This window comes from Sus scrofa, chromosome 1 (genome assembly GCF_000003025.6).
Source record: "Sus scrofa isolate TJ Tabasco breed Duroc chromosome 1, Sscrofa11.1, whole genome shotgun sequence".
NCBI lineage: Eukaryota > Metazoa > Chordata > Mammalia > Artiodactyla > Suidae > Sus > Sus scrofa.
In genome coordinates this window covers 30,176,386-30,192,689 of record NC_010443.5, presented here as the reverse complement: position 1 = coordinate 30,192,689, position 16,304 = coordinate 30,176,386, and positions in this window count along the sequence as shown.

Sequence of the window (16,304 nt, the reverse complement as noted above, 5' to 3'; positions counted from 1 at the left end):
TTTGATTTTTCTCCTTCTCTACATTCAAGTTAGAAGGCTAAGTAGATTTTCACATTACCTTTGCAGTTTCTCCCTATAGCAAATAGACACACCACACACACACACACACACACACACCCCTACGCTTTTTCTTAGAAATTCATGAGTGAAAATGAACTCAGATACACACTGACAAACTACTTTGAATGCCTACAGTATAACATTGGCCCTAAGTAATCAAATATTTGCATAAGAGCCAGTGGTTCCCATTCTTTTCTTTTCAAAATATTGGAAGGAGGCAGCAGTTGATTTCCAGAGAAACATAACTTTGAGGGCTAAAACCGTATGCTACCAAAATCCAGTCTGGTGTCCTCTTTTCTCTGGCAAAAAAGAACTAGCTCAGAGCAAGGTTCCGATGAGTCTCTTTGTCAGATAATATTGACAATGAAGAAACTACTGTGGAGCCCAGAGTAATGTCATGCTCAAAGTCATAACACAAATGATATCCTAGGAAAACTCTCCCCACCTTGGATAGGATTCTATAGCCCATTATTTTACATTCCATGCTATAGAGGGCTATGTTGCAGCCAAATTCCGGAGCATGATCACTGCCACAAGGCAGCTGTTTATTCCATCTCAAAATGTCACATCAACATGACCTTCCAGAGGAGGTATTTGTTTGTATGACTCCTCAGAGCTGGGCCTTGTCTATGTCTGGAACATTATGAGTTGTTAGTAAATATGAAACTAATAGAAGAGAAAATGAGAAAATTGGATCCTAAACAAACAAAAGTAATAAAAAAGAAGGAAAGAGGGAGGTGGGGAGGGAAGGAAGGAAGGAAGGAAGGAAGGAAAAAAGAAGAAAGAAAGAAAGAAAGAAAGAAAGAAAGAAAGAAAGGGAAAGAAAGAAAGAAAGAAAGAGAGTAAGAGAAAAGAATAGAAAAGAAAAATGAGAAAGAAAAATTAAAATATGACAATAAGACTAATCTCTATTGAGGCTTAATGTGTGTCAGACAACAGTCTGGAATACAGATGCTCACATATTTAATTCCTTTAGTCCTCACAGGAAATTATCACCTTCATTTTTAGATCAAGAATATGGGCACTGGGAGTTCCCGTCGTGGCGCAGTGGTTAACGAATCCGACTAGGAACCATGAGGTTGCGGGTTAGGTCCCTGCCCTTGCTCAGTGGGTTAACGATCCGGCGTTGCCGTGAGCTGTGGTGTAGGCTGCAGACGCGGCTCGGATCCCGCGTTGCTGTGGCTCTGGCGTAGGCCGGTGGCTATAGCTCCGATTCAACCCCTAGCCTGGGAACCTCCATATGCCGCGGGAGCGGCCCAAGAAATAGCAACAACAACAACAACAACAAAAAGACAAAATACAAAAAAAAATGAAAAAAAAAAAAAAAAAGAATATGGGCACTGGAGTTCTCATAGTGGCTCAGCTGTTAATAAATCTGACTAGCATCCATGAGGACTCCAGTTCAATCCCTGGCCTCACTCCGTGGGTTAAGGATCCAGTGTTGCCGTGAGCTGTGGTGTAGGTCGCAGATGTGGCTTGGATTCTGCATTGCTGTGGCTCTGGTATAGGCTGGTGGCTACAGCTCCGATTTGACCCCTAGCCAGGGAATCTCCATATGCTGTGAGCTTGGCCCTAGAAAGACAAAAAAAAAAAAAAAAAAAAAAAAAAAAAAAGAATATGGGCACAGAAAATGAAATAACTTGCACAGTTAGTGTAGTTTCTTAATAGTAAAGCTAGGATTTGAACTCAGGCAATCTTGGTTCACAACCCACACTGTTAAACACTGGTCTCTTCCACCTCTCAATAAAGACCAGTAACAGCAATATGAAGTGGGAAAAGGAAAGGAATCAGAAGAATTTAGTCAATAAACTTTTCATCCTATAAATATTTATTGAACTGGAAAGACAATATTTATTGAGCTCTTGAAGAAGACACAGTTCCTGTAATCAAAGAACTCACAATTTTGTGGAAGAGAGGAAAAAGAGAAGGAAATGGAGAATGAATGAATGCAGTAGATAGAGGACAAGAATCATAGCAGAGCATTGCGCTGTGCAAGGCCTGAGGTGCAAAGAGGAAAAGGCAACCATCTCTGCCTGGGGAGGTGGTGGGCCTGTCAGTGACTCTCCAGGAAGCAATGTCTGGGCTGATTCAGAGAACCAAGGCAGCTGTGACAAGTGCGGGCTGAGAGATGAGACCCAAGAGAAAAGCTGCTAGAGCCTTTTGTAACACAGCACGTGGGAGCTGATGAAGACCAGAACAAGAGCATTGGCAGTCGGATCAGAGAGGATGGGATAAACTGAGTTAGTTTGGAGAAAGAATTGTCAAGATCCATGCATCAAACGGTGGCCATTAAAGACAAGGGACATCATGACCTGACTCCAGGTTTCTAAATTGGGCAGCTTGATGGTGCTACCAAAGAACCCAGGCAGGGGCCATAGGAAGAAGAGCAGCTTATGATGTAAGAGGAGGGGAGATGATATTAAGATAGTAAGTTCTTTCTTTTTTTTTTGGCTGAGCCTGTGGCCAGGAATCGAACCCGCACTACAGCCATGGCCTGAGTTCCTGCAGTGACAACGCTGGATCCATAACCCACTGAGCCATAGGAGAACTCCAATAAGTTCTTTCTTGTTGAGTGTGAACTCTCCGTGAGGCTTCTAGGTTAAGAAGTCTCAGGAGCCATACTTCACACTATGCAGATGTGACCAACAGGATGAGTACGCTGATGGAACTTACATCTAAAATAAAGGATTGATGGAGTATCTCTCTCTCTCTGGCAAATTACACTTAATAGCTACAGCAAGCATTTATCCTTCTGAGATGTAGCCTACCTAAAATGATTGTGACTCAAGTTAATATTCCTCAAGTTCCCATGTTTAAAAACAAATGTGAATTTTGTACCCAATGTTAGAATACATTCATTTTATTTTTCTTAATTTTTTTTATTTTTGTATTTTGTCTTTATAGGGCCTCACCGTGGCATATGGAGGTTCCCAGGCCAGGGTCTAATTGGAGCTGTTGCTGCCAGCCTATGCCAGAGCCACAGCAACACCAGATCCGAGCCACGTCTGTGACCTACACCACAGCTCACGGCAACGCTGGATCCTGAACCCACTGAGTGAGGCCAAGGATTGAACCCGCCACCTCATGGTTCCTAGTTGGATTTGTTTCTGCTGCACCACAACAGGAACTCCCAGAATACATTAATTTTAATGTACTTTGAATTTTTACCTGCAAACAAATTAATCTTTTAAGAATATTCATCATGCTCCTCCTGGAGCTTCCTGTCTGTAAATTTTGGCCACATGTAAACAAGAAATCATGGAATTATTTTAAGAAGAGGGTTGCATAATCAAGTTTCTGTTTTAGAAAAATTACCTAGCAACAATGTGTTGCATGGTTTGGGAGATAAAGATTAGGAACAAGAAAAAACAGTTGGGAGGCTGTTGCAGCATCCAGATCAGAATTGATGATTTCCTCAGTACTAGCAGTATGAGTAGCAGGATGATTAAGGGAATAAGAATTTGATTGCATTATGCTATGAGAAAAGTCAGCATCACTGCCAGAATTCTTGACCGAATGCTGTTCCCTAGGGTGGTAGACAGAAGAGGAAAATCAGGGCCTCTGGAGAAGAAGAACTGGTAAGTGCTGCTCTGGACTTTGAATTGAAGGTTCCCGTGGGGCACCCAAGTGCCAATGACCAACACGTATTTATACATGTCTGTGGAGTGACCCGTATATATGTGAAAGTTATGGGGTGGGGATGGATAAAGTCACTCTGGTGCCTTGGAGTTTATGAGGTAGCTGGAGAAATGATTTGGAAATGACAAATAAAGCTCCTAACAAGTTAAATCCAATAAATCAGCCTCAGTGGAATGAAAAGGAACCGCGTGCATAGGGAGTGAAGGGCTGACTGGATTGGGGCAGGTTAGTTGGGGAAAGAGCACCACCAAGATACACTGCTGAGCTCAGAGACGAGTTCACAGCCTCGACCTAAACTGAGGACCACAATCACAAACATGCCTTCACCTCGTCTAATGGCCAAATCGTCAGCCCCTGCCTGGAACAATGAGGATGCCTTTGAGGTGAGGGGTGGCCTATTTATGAGAAGCTGGAAGATGTGAAGACCATGTAATGAATCAGTGAAATACCTGAGCAGCACTGTGAACCTGGAAATGATGCTGTTCTTCCCTTTCTAAGTTTGGGTCTGCAGTGCTGTGGCAGCTGGAGAGCACTGCCAAAGCAGCCTGGAGAAGTCCTCTGCTTCTGGGGGACCTGTGCCCGCCGCCTGCCTGCCTGTGTGCAGAGAGATCAATGCTACTTCCCAAACCAGCAGTTGGGGTTTTGAGCTACGACTAAATGGAAAGAAGCCTTGAAGATATAATCTGGATATAAACATATTTTATTTTTTTAAATTTATTTATTTTTGTCTTTTTACGGCCATACCCATGGCATATGGAGGTTCCCAGGTTAGGGGTCAAACTGGGGCTATAGCTGCTGGCCTACACCACAGCCACAGCAATACTGGATTCTTAACCCCACTGAACGAGGCCAGGGATTGAACCTGCGTCTTCATGGATATGAGTCAGATTTGTTTCCACTGAGCCACGACGGGAACTCCAAATATAAATATATGTTAATTTCTAGAACATTCTTGTAGCTTCTAGGGGCAATAAGCACAATATATTAAACTAGGCCTGTCCTGTCCTTGTATTTATATGGCACTTTCCCAAGTTCTTCTTCCCAGGACTCCAGAGAAGAGGGAGGAGAGATGGTCAGAAGTGGGCCCTGCCCTCTGTCTGTGCTCCTTCCAACCTCTCAGCTTGGCAGGTTGAATGAGTTTACGCAGCCCCAAGGAAGCAGTGTTTGAGCAGAGATGAGGGGATGTAAAAAACTGTGTAAATATGAGAGGATGTGGAGACCTAAACCTCAAGAGGACATTTGAGTCATGGGCTTCGGGATATCTCCTATTAACTTTATTTAAAATAGTTACTTTTTCACTTTGGCACATGTTAGGGGGTGGAATTTTTTACACTCCTAGATTCAAAATGAAATATATATATAAAAAAATGAAATACCAGTGAAATATGCTTGGCAGTAGAGAAAAATTGTATAAAACCCTAAATTCTCTTGGTCACATCCAACTTGGCAGCCCTGAATACCACTTCTCATGGTGTTCATTTTTAATGAAAAAGAAGGAACATTTTGCCATTTTTCTACACTGAATATATCTTTCTTTTGTAATCAAAACAAAACAAAACAAAACCTATTTAGAAAACAAGCACACTAGAATTGCTATCAAACGCTCCTTTCTATGTGTCTTTACCAAATCTCTTTTTTCCATAACTGAGGTTAGAGCTGGACTCAAGTGATCTTAGCAAATATTATGTCCCCAAATAGCCCGACTCTGATTTGTTCCGTACAATCACCTGTGAGTTCTCCGTGACTCTCGTTTCCAAAGAGTCTTAATCCTGGAACTTCTAAAGAGCCAAGATTTATGTGGCCATAAGTGAAACAGTTCTTCTGGAATGAACAAGATCTAAAAAGTTTAGAAATCCTCAGGCTATTCTCTAAACAAAGATGTGGGAAACTATTAATGTTTATATTAAAGATTCCCTAGTGTTGGTTTTCTTCTTCTTCTTCTTCTTTTTTTTTTTTTTTTTTTTTTGGTCATTGTAAGATATGAATGGTTTTATTCCCTCTAGGCGGTATCCCTAGCTTGAGAAGTGGCTGTGGGAGAGGATGGAGAGGTGACTTACCTGCTTTAGCCATAAAAGGAGGCTAAACGAAGACACACACACACACACACACACACACACACACACACACACACACACACACACACACATACCATGTCTTCTCAATCCTGGTTATAAAATAGCAGTCGTGAAGAACTAAAAAAGAAAAAAGGGTAAATATGTTTATCCTTTATAATGTTTGTCTAAGCTGACATTCATTAAGCACACTAAGGACTGTTCCCAGGGCCCATAATACTTTTAAAGGCCCGTGAAAATGTTTTAATTTCTGTTAAAATAAGAAGAAAAAAAATGAATCTTTAAACTGAAGGAAACCTAACATGTAATATAAATATTTGTCTAAATACTAATAAAATCATAAACTATAATTATCAGTTCTTCTTATTTTTTTGGAGGAAGCAGCCTACAAAGGCACAAAAGGGCCAGGACTCTATAAACTCATCATGCCGCCCTGGTGTCTGTGCTCCAGTAGCTGTCGAGAGCCTTGTGAAGACAGTCTCTGAGCGAAGCCTGTCAGTTCCAAAAACAGAATGCTAATGCAGACAAGATCTCAGGTTTCAGTCCTAAAAAATTCAATTAACTTTCTTCAGAATTGCTATCTGAAGCTCAGTGGTTAACGAATCCGACGAGGAACCATGAGGTTGCAGGTTCGATCCCTGGCCTTGCTCAATGGCTTAAGGATCCGGCATTGCCGTGAGTTGTGGTGTAGGTCGCAGACACAGCTTGGATCTGACATTGCTGTGGCTCTGGCATAGGCCAGCAAATACAGCTCCAATTCGACCCCTAGCTTGGGAATCTCCATATGCCATGGTTGCGGCCCTAGAAAAGACCAAAAAAAAAAACAAAAAAAAAAAAAACAAAAAAATTTCTTCGGAGAAAAAAATATTTATAGCACACAAGCCATCTTCTAAAGACATTTCTTGAACAAAGTAGTAAGATTAGATAAGAAAAAAATCACATGGTTCAATGTAAGATGATTGGGAGAAATGACTAGGAATTCCATATACTTAAAAAATAAATTAAAAAACAACTCATTGTAGCATTTGCTATATTAACAAATGACCATGAAACTTTGTGGTTTGAGAAGACCGACATTTGCTAGTATAGGATTCTGCAGGTCAGGAAGAAGGCTGGCAGCTTGGCAGTTTCCTGCTGGTCTCACCTGGGCTCACTGCAGTCAGTTGGCACCTTGGCTGGGCCAGTGGGCTTCACTCACAGGCTGTCGTAAGTCAGCAGGCTGCTGGGCAGGACACATGGGTCCTCCCCCATGTGGGCTCTCCTGCTGGCTAGACTGGTTTTCCTCATGCTATGGCAGAAGCAAACTCTACTTGTCCCATTTCCCTTGTCCATTGGCCAAAGCAAGTCACATGTTCAAGGCCAGATTCAAGAGGTGGAGAAATAGCCTTTATTTTTTGATGGAAATTGCTGCAGAGTTACTTTGCAAGGGGCATGCATGCTAGGATGGGAAGAATCTGTGGCCGTCTTTGCAATCCGTCACACTTCTTCCTTCAAACCTTCATACCAACACTTTTGCCATTTCACCTCCTAGTTGAATGTTTATGTTCGGATGGTTTCACAGTTTAAGTTAAAGCTTAGTTTGGTTTCTAAAAGAAGAGGAAATGGAAATGCAGTTGAAACAAGTCCAGTATTTTTTTAAACCACATTTTATGTTATGTTTTTAGTGTTTACAGCATAGTGTGATGGGACAAGCCTGGTTATATATCAGATCAGTCTGAGTTTATATCACAGCTTTGCCACATACTGTGTCACCGTGGGAAAGTTGCATAATCACTCTGGGCGTTGCTTTCCTCCTCTGTAAAATAAGGACAATAAACCTCCCAATCAGGGTGATTGGAGAACAAGAGGGCATGGTTCGCCAGGCTTTGGCAGGTACCTCATAGTTCTGTGTTGGGATAATGATGATTACATCTGGTAAATGGCTGATTAAAATAAAATCTATTCAATAAATAACTATGGGGTAAATTCTGGGTACAGATACTCCAGAGTTTATCTTCATTTTTCATGAACTATTGTGAATTTTCTGTATTTAGTGATTAGATGTTCTGGGGACATTACTTTTCTTCTTAGTGGGCAGCCAGTTCTGAAGTGGAAATGGGGGTGTCTTCCAAAGGCCGATATAGCTGTATTTGGAGGATTTATGGTTAAATCAAACAAATTATGCTGTTACATCATACTTGCTAGCAAAATTTGAAATTTTGTTTATCCTATTCACATCTCTGAATTTAGTCTGATTTTTTTTTAAATTTGATTTTTGGAGTTACTGGTGATGTGTGAATTGATTATGCCTCTCTTTCAAGTGGAATGCATGTACATTTTCAATTAAACTCCTTGTTTTTAATTTACTCTCTTCCACTTTCATAACAGTAATGTCTTATTACCTCAAGTTATTTTCCTAATTTTTTTAATCTGTGGATTTGTATTCTGAATGAAGGCCTTCCTCTTGCTTCAAACTTCTTGAAAAACAAAGTTTCTACCTGTGTATCATCAACTTGTATCTTATCAAGACACATTTGCTTGTTTATTTATTTTTATTGACATACAGTAGACTTACAATATTATATTAGTTTCAGGTATACAACATAATAATATTTTATAGGTTATACTCCATGTAAAATTATTATAAAATATTGGTTATATTCCCTATGCTGTATTTTACATCCTTGTAACTTACCTAGTTTATTCCCAGCAGTCTGTACCTCTTAATCTCTCTCACCTGTTTTGCCCCTCCCTCCACTCCTTTTCCCTCTGGCAACCACCAGTCTCTTCTCTATGACTTTGGGTCAGTTTCTGTTTTGTTATATTTTTTCTTTTTTTTTTTTTTTTTTTTTTTTTTAGTTTCCATATATAAGTGATAACAGAGAGTATTTGTCTTGGCCTGACTTATTTCACTAAGTTTGTTTATATTTAAACAATATGTAGCCTTAGGACATCATCAAGCTTTTAATATTCCACACAGATGAAAGCCCTGAATTTTGTTATCTCCTAGGGTATGAGTTTATCAATAGCAGAGTTAAACAGAAGTTACATACTAAATGTGAAAGTAGTGTTAAAATATGTGTAAATTAAAAAGATTTTTATTAGGAAAGTATAGTGGCTTTCCATGGATATTTACATTTTAATGTGACAGAAATTTCTCGTTGGGATGGAATTTATGAAGTAAATAATGTCTATACTACTTGAGAGTGGGCTATTAAGTCACTAGCTTTGTGATGTAAATCAAATAACTTCCTTATTTATATTAATTTTCAGACCCTTTCTTGGGCTTTCTTTGTGAGTTATTCCAGTTAAAGGAGAGAAAGGTAGTCACTTACTAGTCCTGTTCACTCAGCCTTATCTAAAAAAAATTCTATCTTTGCTTATAATTTATAAATATGGGAAGTTGATGACATTTCTGGGTTAAGTTTTATGAATTCAATTTCATTCACCCCTCTTTTTTGTCATCAGATACTATAATGCCAAAAGACAGGGAATGATATGTGTTTGTGTAGTTGCAAATATGTATGTAATTTATAAAAACCTAATTAACATACATATCATATTAAGACCAAACACGTACATATATATTTTTTATACACAATGTATGTGTGTGTGTGCATGCATGTGCGTGTGCGAATGATTTTAATCACAAGAACCACAAGGAATCCTAAGGGAATTTTTATCCCAGGTTGAAGGTAGAGAAGGTTTACTTTTCACTAGATCTTACGTCACAAGAGGTAGTCAACAGTGTAGAAAAGGTACACAACAAATATTTGTGCGGAGTTCCCTTGTGATACAATGGGTTAAGAATCTGGTATTGTCACTGCTAAGGCTCAGGTTGCTACTGTGGCACATGTTCCATCCCTGGCTGGAGAAATTCCACGTGCCTCAGGCACAGCCAAAAATATATATATTTATGAAACAAATTCACGTATTAATAATACATATTTGGGGAAAATAAATAGCTAACACATAAGAATGTACATCTTCATTATCTTACTTGTTCTAAAAGCTTTCCTTCTGCATGGACATCCTGCTTGCTGAAGAGTTTCCTTGATAAAAACCCAATAATTTACTACCAGTGAGCTGCATGTAGAAAGGTTCTCATCTCGTCCTACCTTTTGCACCCGATCTGGTTCTACCTAATGTATAAGTAACCCAGAGAGTAGAAATGTTTAGATAAAATAAATGGTTTAGAAACACTAGCTGCACATGTGCTTACCCTGAGAGTGCCTTAATGAAACTGACTTATACTCCAGTGTGCCTGCTGGCTCGCTAGTTTATGAAAGTCTAGTTGGATGAGGTTAGGTGTGAATCAAGGAAAGATTTTCTTGGCAAGCAACACCATGGGAAAAAAAAGCAGACTTTGTCGGTGGCATTTTTTTTTTTCATATTCATTAAAATATCTCCATAGAATGTTTGGTCATGTATTGATAATGCTAAGTAAGTATATATAGATTTACTTTATCTATCTGAGTTGATTTAAGATGGTCATACACTGTAACAATTTCCTCAGTCTAGATACATGTAGGTATAAGTTTATATGTGGGCATTACTCAAAGTCAACAGAACAACTAAAACATGATTTTGAAATATGCTCATAAAGAACTTAAAATATTTAGAATTATCCAGTAAAATAATTTTTATATGAGATAAATACCATGGCTTCCCTCAGGTTCATGGGAGTTAAGCTTCACCCTTTTTGCTTTAGTGAATTTTAAATAGATCTTTTAATAGATCTAGTAGATATTGAAACAGTAAGCAATTCAATTACAATTATTATTTGCATGCAAGTTTTCACAAAATCAACAGTGTTTAGCCTAACATTTTTTCTTCCGTAACAACAATCTTAATCAGTTCTCTTTCAGTGTAAAAGTATAATTTTTATCTCCATTTCTTTTCCTTTTAATTGGATGCTTATTTCATAAAATATGTACTCTCCAGGGGAGGCATTCAGCAGACCATGTATTCCTGTAGAAAATACAATTATTTCATTGTTTATGACAGAGAGAACTATGTAGAAAAATGAAGAGAAAATGATGTAGAATCAAAAATTCAAATAAGAATGATGTATGGACTTCAGAAAATATGCTAAGCATGGCATTGTAAAGAGACATTTTCTCAGGGGAAAAGAATGAGATGAATTTTGTGTTTTGCTTGTCAAATTTCCGTAAGTTTTACATTTTTTTTCAGTTCACTAAAACTTCAAACTCTAAGTGATAAGAAGTTACTTTGATAGCATGTATTTTTTCATCTTTTGATAGATACATATTTTTATTCCAGGAAAGGAATCTATCTAGGTTCAGATAGATAGGTAGATAGATATGGATATAAAAGATTGAGGCTTGTCAATAAATAAATGTGAGCCCTATTTTAGGGAAAAAAATCATCGTCAGTCATCTCAGTAACTTGGTATTTGGGGTTTGGGGCTTTTTTTTTTTTTTGTACCTGCAGTATATGGAAGTTCCTAGGCTAGGGGTCTCATCAGAGCTACAGCTGAGGCTAACGCCACACCTACAGCAACACCAGATCTGAGCTGAATTCTCAATCTATGCCACAACTTGTGGCAACACCAGATCCTTAACCCACTGAGCAAGGCCAGGGATCAAACCCACATGCTCACGGAGACTACGTCAGGTCCTTAACCTGCTAAACCACAATGGAAGCTCCTAATTTGGTATTTTGGAAAGATGCTTTGCCTTTGATAGGTAGCTTCTAAAATATGGACATGAAGCCAGTGATAACTGATACCACTGATGGGTGTTTACTATGTATATGCAGAATGCAATTGACAAATAGTATCTCATTTTCACAGTAGCTGCATTTTACACACTAAGAAATGGAAGCTCAGTGATTAGTACTTTGTGTCGAATCACCAAGTTTCTGAAAATAGGCAACACAAGAACCACAGAAGGTTTTATTACAATCTTCATCTTCTGAAAGACCGTCAGTTATAGCCACCTTTGCACTTCCTCGGCAGATACCTACATTATTAAATCAGCATTCTGAATAGAAGACAATGGAAGATGCATTGTTCTAGACCAACTTTGCTATCATTTAGCTCTGTGAACTGGGATGATTCACTCCTCTCAGCTTTGGTTTTCTTCTCAGAGAACATCAGGGTCGGACAGGAGTGCTAAGGTTTATTCCAAATCCAAAATTTTCCTTACAGTTTTAAATATCCCTTTAGTTAGAGTTGTGGGGTTTGTTGTTGCTGTTGATTTGTTTTGTTTTTTCCTGTTTGAAGAAATAGGACTCTCACTCACATTAAGGGAGATTTTGCTTAAAAAAAAGAAAGTCTGTACAGAGTGGCAACTGTACTTAAGCTCTTGGAAGTAAGGAATTTGCTTTAGCTGGTCTCTGTCCTTCACTTCCTCTTTCTGCTTAAATACTATATCCATCAAATATGAAAGTATATGATTATCAGTTTCATTATTTAATACTAAGGAAAAAAATTTGCTGCTCTAGAGTATTGATTTATGGGGGGAGGGTGGGTTTATGTTCATTTCAAAAATTTACCTTTTATTGCTGAACAGCAGAAATTGAAGAAACATTGTAAATCAACTATATTTGAATAAAAAAAAGAGGGGAAAAAAGCATGCTCTGAAGAAATAGCTTCAATTAAATTTGACTTTGCCTTATATAAAAAATGTGATCTGAAAAATTTTATTTTAGAAGGTACATATAAATCTATTTTCTCACCAAATGTGGGCTTTCATAAATTTTGCAACATGGTTTTGAAGCCCTAGTGTGGTGGCTGTACCAGTTTCAATAGCACAGCTATCTTTTTATGGCAAGATTTACAGTTTGAATTTCTTATTTTGCTTTTCATCCTGTATTCTGCAAAGCCTTAGTGATTTCTCAGGTGTTCCTTGGGGGTCATTATACTGTGGAGAAGATGAGTCACAGCTGCTTTACACACTGGGCATCTGGAATTTTCTTTGAAGAAAGCTTTGTTGCTAATTTTTTAAAAAATTGAGAAAGAAAAAAATAATAAAAGATTTTAGCCCCCTTCAAAATGTTAACATCAAAAAAATTTACCTTTTCAGAAAATTTATTCTAAGAAGCTAACAAGCTATTGTGAACATGCTTTGAATCAGTTATTTTTTTCTTATACTTTCTATTATTATAAGATTAAAATATCAAATGTTAAGTTGTTCTATTACATGCATTTTTCTTCTCTATTTGCCAGTCTGTGCTCCTAAGTATGTGAGTATATTGTCTCCCAACGGTCCAGTGGATAAAGCCTTAAAGCATTTTCAAACGTTCTGTCTGAACAAGATACTGAGTCAGTGTTGAGATAACAGGTTAGTTTTTGAAGCAAAAGTATAATGTGAAAAGGTTGCGCTATCCCCAAACTCAGAAATTCCTTCCTTCCAGTCCTAAGTTTGGAGCCCTTGCCTTTAACCTAGCTGTGTTTTTTGTCTGATCAGGAGGGGCTATTTATTAGGAGTCATACATAATAAACATGAAAAGTTCGCCATAAAATATGACAACCACTTTAAATAATGTTGACTTAATTAAACTTTAAACTTTATTTATATATCTTATGGCTTTAGTGTGAGCTCTTCTCGGATGTTTACCCCAGTGTAAAATCCATCATGTGAGGACCTTGAAAGGAATTCATCCCTGTACCCCTGGCACAGAACTCAGCTCCAACAATTGAGATCTAAATATTTAGTGATGGATGATACATGTTTATGGAACAGAGGGCAGCATGACATTTAAATGTGAACTGCAGTTTCCATCTTGTGCATATGGTTGAAAAGACACTAGAAGCTAAAGTTATGCCAACCAATGGAAGTTGGTAAGGTTTTTTTTAATGCTTGTCTCCCCCCCACCTTTTTTTGTCCATTCCATCTGTTTCTGGAGTCTCTTAACAAAACTATTCTTATAATCAACTTTCCAGAAAAGAAGTTCTGCTGACTCTTGTGCATTTAGTATTGCATCGCATGGTTAAACTAATAGCCTTGCTGGGTGTCAGCCAAAGGTTACAGGCCTCTCAAAATATTCCTGGAAAAAAAAATAGTTTATCACTAAACTGAAGTTTCTCATTAGTAACCCTGTGGTGTCTAATCTGTGAAATTACATGATTAACTCCTTTGCAGAGCTGGCTTCAGTTGGGGTTTGCAATCCCACAGGAAGTTATTAAAAGTATCACCAAGATAATTCCTTAGCTTTGTACTTGGCCCCTGGGGTAAAGGAAATAGATCATTAGATGAGATGAGTACTTTATAATAAAGTCATAGATCACTCACAATTATTAAATGGCTGTCAAGGAAGATTATTATTTTAAAAGTTGAGGACAATGTGATTTGAAAAACAAATAAAAACCACGAAAGAATTTCTTACTTCCTTTGTTTTGGGAAAAAATGGGAAACAGTTTTCTCCCCTGTGCTTTACAAAGTTAGTGTTTTGATGTCTCTTTTCAAATACAGATAACTTACCTTGTGCTTTTATTTAAATGTCCCTTGGATGGAAGAGGTGGTTATTATAAGTAAGAAAAGGATGCAAAAAAAAAAAAAAAAAAGGTGAAAATAGAATGGAGAAATGCCTCAAGTATATGTGTAAATAATGGGAGAAGATTTTTTTCTATAGCAGAAGAGATGTGACTATGGTTTGTAGCCATCGTTTGCAGTTCACTGGAGGTTCATAAAGGTTAATCTCATTATTCATTCAATTCACAAAATAATCCTTGTTAGCCAGGACACTTTGCCTTTGGTAAGAGTGGAATAAAAAAAAAAATTCCCATCTTACAAGGAAAAAGAATACCAAATAAGCTCCCATTATTAGTCCAAAATCCACTACACATTACAGCTGCTCTTGGTAAGATATTTAGATACTTGACTTTTTAAACTCTGCCCTAGGTTCTGAATCTTTTTCTGGTCCATACAGAAATGTTTCATATGCCCTTTCCCTATTTTGCTTTCCAAAATATTTACTGTAACTCTTTATTTAAAAAATCCAACAAAGTACATGGTTTCTTTTGAAACCAATCCCTGACCAGAATTTTATAATGAAAAGCCCCATAGCTATTCAACCAAACCATCCAGATCGCATGTTTAACTAATCACACCGGCACTTGGCACTCACAAGTACTGATGCTTAAAGATGCCAAGTGGACTCAGTAAAAATGCCCGCATCATGTGGAAAAACACTCGTATACATAATGTCAAAACTTTTACAAATTTCCAAATATCAAACTCAATAGAGGGAGCAAAGCGGGACATTGATAAAAGATTAATTCTCTTTTTAAAAATTTTTTCTGTTTAGTTTCTTTCTTTCTTTGCCTTCTCTATAGTTTTCTGATCCTAAAAAAATATTGTTCCCAAATTTTATTATAAGGAAATGTATGACAGTTGAAAAAGAAATCCAGGTTTTCTGCTTATCCACTTGGATATAGTTTCTTTCAATTGTTATATCATAAACTTCTGATATGCACAATATTATTATAAAACAAAAAGTTACTCTGATTCAGGCTTTTACCCTCAAAGTCAAGTCCATAGATGCATAAAGTGCAGTGTGGTATTTAACAGAAGGAAAAATTGAAGATTTATGTAGAGGGAAATATTTGCATTATAAATGCCCTCTGACGCTTTCATAATTCTTTCATAGAGTGCCCTAGCAAGGACTCTAGCATTGTGTGTGTGTGTGTGTAAAAACATCTAGTTGCCACTCCAAAATTTAGAATGAGTGATAAGAAATGGAGCTCTGATGGTTCTTGTAGTAATTCTTGATCGTCTTTGGAGTGCTGGCAGGTGCAGGCAGCCTTCTGTCCATTACTGTCAACTGTACCCTTGGAGAGACAGCCTCATGATTCAGAGGGAGCTTATGGAGTGTTATGTGAGGACTGCTGAAAGGGTATTTACCCAATACCTCTGCCTCAATAGTAAGCCCTTGTGCTGGGAATCCCCATGAAGCTGCTCATTTCATTAATAAAACAAAAGTGGGAAAATGCATATTAAGGATTGGAAAACATGTATGATCATAACCATCCATGAGTACAATAGTGCTAATTACCAAGCACATTAGTCCCCCAGAAGCATCTAATGCTACCTTTTATATATAATATATATGTTATGCATTTACTATATGCTAGCCTCGTGCTTTCTACATCAGTGCCTTTACTGCACAGGACACATGAGTGAGGAAAGCAGCATCATCTTGTCTATTTTGCAGATAAGGAAACTGGAGCACAGGCATGTGAAGTCGTTTTCCCAAGGCTGCACAGCTGAGAGATGATCAGGCCAAGATTAAAATCCAAATGGTCTTCCCCTAGGGCTAGAACCACTGTGCATATCACCTCCATGTGAGAGGATGAGGGCCAGAACAGACAGGCTTAAGAAGCAAGAAAGAGCACCCTAGGAAAGACTGTGGATGGAAAACTGCCTGCACGGGAAAAGATCTTGGAGAAAGCCTAAAAGCAGGCAAGGCATCTGTTGTTGTTACCTTGAGGCCAGGAGGAAACGAATAGAGGAAGGGAGACCCTCAAAGGCCAACCCTGCCTCCTCTGCCATCTTTCCCGTGGCCGCCTTGACTCTGCTTTCTCTAGGA